At 53.5% G+C, this 6,000-nt stretch overlaps 1 long non-coding RNA gene across 1 annotated transcript in view; it reads right to left on the bottom strand.

The window, feature by feature from the left end:
• Positions 1–499: 499 nt before the first annotated feature.
• Positions 500–6,000, bottom strand: part of LOC308585230 — a 133,449-nt gene continuing 127,948 nt past the window's right edge. Inside the window, exon 3 of the long non-coding RNA XR_014007175.1 lies at positions 500–579. This is a non-coding gene — a long non-coding RNA (uncharacterized lncRNA). The remainder of the gene's footprint in view (positions 580–6,000) is intronic.

Below are 6,000 nucleotides of genomic sequence, written 5' to 3'. Positions count from 1 at the left end.
CTAAGGGAGCTGGGCATGTTTAGCCTGGAGAAGAGGAGGTTAAGGGGTGATATGATAGCCATGTTCAAATATATAAAAGGATGTCACATAGAGGAGGGAGAAAGGTTGTTTTCTGCTGCTCCAGAGAAGCGGACACGGAGCAATGGATCCAAACTACAAGAAAGAAGATTCCACCTAAGCATTAGGAAGAACTTCCTGACAGTAAGAGCTGTTCGACAGTGGAATTTGCTGCCAAGGAGTGTGGTGGAGTCTCCTACTTTGGAGGTCTTTAAGCAGAGGCTTGACAACCATATGTCAGGAGTGCTCTGATGGTGTTTCCTGCTTGGCAGGGGGTTGGACTCGATGGCCCTTGTGGTCTCTTCCAACTCTATGATTCTATGATTCTATGATTCTATGATTCTATGACTACAGTTTCAACAATCAACACATTAGTCACTCAAGCAGGAGTTTGTTGTTGTTGCTTAGTCGTTTAGTCGTGTCCGCCTCTTTGTGACTCCCTGGACCAGAGTATACCAGGCACTTGTGTCCTCCACTGCCTCCCGCAGTTTGGTCAAACTCATGCTGGTAGCTTCAAGAACACTGTCCCACCACCTCGTCCTCCATCGTCCCCTTCTCCTTGTGCCCTCCATCCTTCCCAACACCAGGGTCTTTCCCAGGGAGTCTTCTATGCCTGAATCAAAAAGACTTAAGTTGCTGTATCTCTGGCTGAACTGGATTTCGGGACTTAACACCCACTTAGGTTGGCTAAGCCAAGAACTTCCTGGTTCAACCAGAGATCCACTGGCTCTTGCCTTATTTATTTATATATTGTGTTCATAGGTAAAGGTAAAGGAACCCCTGACCATTAGGTCCAGTCGTGACCGACTCTGGGGTTGCGGCGCTCATCTCGCTTTATTGGCCGAGGGAGCCGGCGTACAGCTTCCAGGTCACGTAGCCAGCATGACTAAGCCGCTTCTCGCAAACCAGAGCAGCACACGGAAATGCTGTTTACCTTCCCACTGGAGTGGTACCTATTTATCTACTTGCACTTTGTGCTTTTGAACTGCTAGGTTGGCAGGAGCTGGGACTGAACAACAGGAGCTCACCCCGTCGCGGGGATTCGAACCGCCGACCTTCTGATTGGCAAGTCCTAGGCTCTGTGGTTTAACCCACAGCGCCACCCGCGTCCCATTACGTTCATATCTTGCCTTTTTCTCTCCAAGGTGCTCAGAGTGGTGTACATGGTTCTCCTCTTACTCATTTAATCCTCACAACCCTGTGAGGTAGGTCATGGTGAGTGAAGACAGCCACCGACGCCCACGGTCTGCCCAGTGAGCTTCATGGCTCAGAGGGGACTTGAACCCTGGTCTCTCAGACACATTATCACACACCACAATTTGTATTCAATGTCAACATTTGACTAGTTTCAACAATCAACACATTAGTCACTCAAGCAGGAGTTTGTTGTTGTTTAGTCGTTTAGTCGTGTCCGCCTCTTTGTGACTCCCTGGACCAGAGTATACCAGGCACTTCTGTCCTCCACTGCCTCCCGCAGTTTGGTCAAACTCATGCTGGTAGCTTCGAGAACACTGTCCCATCATCTCGTCTTCCATTGTCCCGTTCTCCTTGTGCCCTCCATCCTTCCCAACATCAGGGTCGTTTCCAGGGAGTCTTCTCTTCTCCCTGCTACACTGCTGCTGCTACACTGTGAGTTGGGAAGGCCGCTCCCTCCTCAGGCTGATCCCACCAGGCCCAGGGGGCGGGGCCAGACTGACTCACCACTGCCACAGCTTAAGAGGCCTCATGAGGCACCGGAACACCACTGCTGCTGCTGCACTGTGAGTTGGGAAGGCCGCTCCCTCCCCAGGCTGATTCCACCAGGCCCAGGGGGCGGGGCCAGACTGACTCACCACTGCCACAGCTTAAGAGGCCGCACGAGGCACCGGAACACCACTGCTGCTGCTGCACTGTGAGTTGGGAAGGCCGCTCCCGCCTCAGGCTGATTCCACCAGGCCCAGGGGGCGGGGCCAGACTGACTCACCACCGCCACAGCTTAAGAGGCCGCACGAGGCACCGGAACACCACTGCTGCTGCTGCACTGTGAGTTGGGAAGGCCGCTCCCTTCTCAGGCTGATCCCACCAGGCCCAGGGGGCGGGGCCCAGACTGACTCACCACTGCCACAGCTTAAGAGGCCTCATGAGGCACTGGGACACCATTGCTGCGGCTCCACCGTGGGGGTTGAGGAAGGCCGCTCCCTCCTGTAGGCACACTCTTCCAGGCCTAGGGGGCGGGGCCCACACTCGCCACCGCTACTGTTTTAAGGACACTGATGTTGCCGCGGCAAATGCTTAATATGTTTTTATATATTTTAAAATGTTTTATAGGGGTTTTTATTTTTACTTTGTTGTCCCACCATGAACGGTGGTTTTTATTGATGTATTTCTATTTTGTTCTGTTTTAGTTTGGTTTGGGGGTTGGTTATTGAGTGGGGTGGGGATTTGTTGTGTTGGTACAATTGTTTTGATTTGACTTGTTTCTATTCTGTAAATGGAGGTTGGTTTGAGGCTTGGGATTGCTACCGTAGTGGGGCGAGGGAGGTATGGCGGTGGGGGCAGATGTCATAGGCGAAGGGGATCGAGATATGGATATGCTCGTACCCCTTCCAATCTGCGCCCCATCCCGAGGGACGAAGGTAGGGTGAGCAAGGATTACTCACCTCCGTCACTGGTGTTGTGCAATGCCAGGTCTATAGGCAAAAAAACCGCCACCCTGCGAGACTTCTTCACCTCGCAGGGGGTTGACCTGGCTTGTGTGACGGAGACCTGGGTGCGCGAAGGGGAAACTGTTACCTTACGAGAGATGGCGCCCCCAGGTTTCTCCGTCCTCCACCAGTCGCGGACTGTGGGCCGGGGGGGAGGGGTGGCATTATTAATCCGAGAAGATTGTTCTTTCAGGGCTCTGCCATCGCCATCGATCCCCGGCATTGAATGTGTTGGCCTAGTGTGGGGCTCCGAGGTGAGCTTGGCTGTCTGGCTGGTGTACCGGCCACCTAGCGCACCAGCAGCCACCCTGTCAGGCCTGTTGGAGGCGGTGGCCGGCTGGGCCTTGGAGTTCCCCAACCTATTGGTACTGGGGGACTTCAACATCCATGCTGATGCCACTCCCTCCTCACAGGCTCTGGACCTGGTGTCTTCCATGGCGACACTAGGGCTCTCCCAGTTTGTTTCGGGCCCCACACATCAAGCAGGCCACACGCTGGATTTGATCTTTGGCGCCGGTATAGATGTGATCATGTCTCCCTCGATGAAGGTGCCATGGTCTGATCACTACGCACTGAAAGCCAGGATTGATTTTCCACCCCCACCCCGCTTAGGTGGCGAGCCAATTTGGGCTCGCCCGCGGAGGCTGATGGACCCTGATAGATTCCGTCAGGGCTTGCGGGACCTTGCTCCCCCTGGCGACTCATTGACTGAGCTTGTTGAGGGCTGGAATACCCAGCTCCTGGCAGCCATCGATGAGATCGCACCTAAGCGCCCTCTGCGACCCCGCAGAAACCGGGCCCCCTGGTTTACCGAGGAGCTTCGGAAAATGAAGCGGGACCTCAGACGGCTAGAGCGAGTATGGCGGGGTGCCCGTGACGGAGCCTCAAGAACATCTTATAGGGTTTTTATGAAAACCTATGAGATGGCAGTGAAGGCCGCTAAGAAATCTTACTTCTCGGCCTCCATTGCATCCGCTAGCTCTCGCCCGGCGCAATTATTTAGTATAATTCGGTCTCTAACGTCCGTTGAAGGACAGCCAAATTTAAATAACAATCTGACACACAGCTGTGAGGCATTTGCGAGCTTTTTTGCGGAGAAGGTCCTGTTGCTCCGCCATGACCTCCCTGCCAATTTGGATACAATAAAGGAACTGGAGGCCCCTCGACTGTCCTCGGGTCCAGTATTGGACCACTTTGACCGGATATCTCCAGCCGATGTGGACAGATTCCTCCAAGCTGGAAAGCCCACCACCTGTCCTCTTGACCCGTGCCCGTCATGGCTGATTAGAGCGTGTCCAGACGAGGTGCGGGCCCCCCTGGGGGATATCATCAATTTGTCCCTTGGCACCGGGATATTCCCAGGGGAACTGAAGGAGGCGGTGGTGCGTCCGCTCTTAAAGAAAACATCGTTAGATCCCTTAGATCTATCCAATTACCGCCCGGTCTCGAATCTTCCATTCCTGGGTAAGGTGATTGAGAGAGCGGTTGCTGAACAGCTTGGTAGGTTTCTGGATGAAACATCTGCTCTGGATCCATTCCAGTCCGGCTTCCGTGCTGGCCATGGGACCGAGACGGCTCTGGTCGCCCTAACAGATGATCTCCGCAGGCAGCTGGATCGAGGCGGGTCGGGGCTGCTGATTCTTTTAGATCTGTCAGCAGCCTTTGACATGGTCGATCACGAACTCCTGGACCACCGCCTTGCCGACATGGGGATCCAGGGCACAGTCCTTCAATGGCTGCGCTCGTTTCTCTCTGATCGGGGACAGAGGGTGGCGCTTGGGGGGGAATTGTCATCGCGTCACTCCTTGGTGTGTGGAGTGCCTCAGGGTGCGATTCTCTCCCCGATGCTTTTTAACATCTTTATGCGCCCCCTCGCCCAGCTTGTCCGGAGTTTTGGGCTGGGTTGCCATCAGTATGCTGATGACACCCAACTCTATCTCTTGATGGATGGCCATCCTAACTCGGCCCCAGACACACTGACCAGATGTCTGGAAGCTGTGGCTGGATGGTTACGTGGGAGCCGGTTGAAGTTAAATCCTTCGAAGACAGAGGTCCTCTGGCTGGGGCGGGACGATATGGGATCGAGGGGGCAACTCCCATCTCTTGCGGGGGTGCAATTAGTGCCAGCACCGTCTGTTAAGAGTTTGGGTGTAATCTTCGATACCTCCCTCTCTATGGAGGCGCAGATTACAGCTATAACAAAGGCGGCATTTTTCCATCTCCGCCAAGCTAAGCAGTTGGCCCCTTATCTCTCTCGCCCTGACCTAGCCACTGTGATCCATGCGACGGTCACCTCCAGACTGGATTATTGTAACTCGCTCTACGTGGGGCTGCCCTTGAGACTGACCCAGAAACTCCAGCGGGTGCAGAATGCCGCAGCGAGACTCCTTACGGGGTCTTCGCTGCGGGATCACATTCATCCGGTGCTATACCAGCTGCACTGGCTCCCGGTGGAGTACAGGATCAGGTTTAAGGTGCTGGTTTTAACCTTTAAAGCCCTATACGGCCTAGGACCCTCGTACCTACGGGACCGCCTCTCCTGGTATGCCCCACAGAGAAACCTACGGTCTACAAATAATAACACCCTCAAGGTCCCAGGCCTCAGAGAGGTTAGGCTGGCCTCAACTAGAGCCAGGGCCTTCTCGGCTGCAGCTCCAACCTGGTGGAATGCTCTGTCACAAGAGACCAGGGCCCTGCGGGACTTGACATCTTTCCGCAGGGCCTGCAAGACAGAGTTGTTCCGCCAGGCCTTTAGTCAGGGCGCAGCCTGACCCCCTCCTCTGGCAACCTGCACAGAATTTTGTTTAATCGGTTGCCACCAATGTGATTTTAACTAATTTTTATAATGAAATATTTTCAGAATGTGTTATTATTTGATTGTTTATTTGATTGTTGTTAGCCGCCCTGAGCCCGGCTCAGCTGGGGAGGGCGGGATATAAATAAAATTTATTATTATTATTATTATTATTCTCACGAGGTGGCCAAAGTCTTGGAGCCTCAGCTTCAGGATCTGTCCTTCCAGTGAGCACTCAGGGCTGATTTCCTTCAGAATGGAGAGGTTTGTTCTTCTTGCAGTCCATGGGACTCTCAAGAGTCTCCTCCAGCACCATAATTCAAAAGCATCAATTCTTTGGCGATCAGCCTTCTTTATGGTCCAGCTCTCACTTCCATACATCACCACTGGGAAAACCAGAGCTTTAACTACACGGATCTTTGTTGGCAAGGTGATGTCAGTGTTAGCCACAGTTAAAATGAGGCC

Source organism: Podarcis bocagei (genome assembly GCF_964188305.1).
Source record: "Podarcis bocagei genome assembly, chromosome: 4".
In the NCBI taxonomy this organism is placed as follows: domain Eukaryota; kingdom Metazoa; phylum Chordata; class Lepidosauria; order Squamata; family Lacertidae; genus Podarcis; species Podarcis bocagei.
This window is presented reverse-complemented; position numbering and strand designations above follow the sequence as displayed.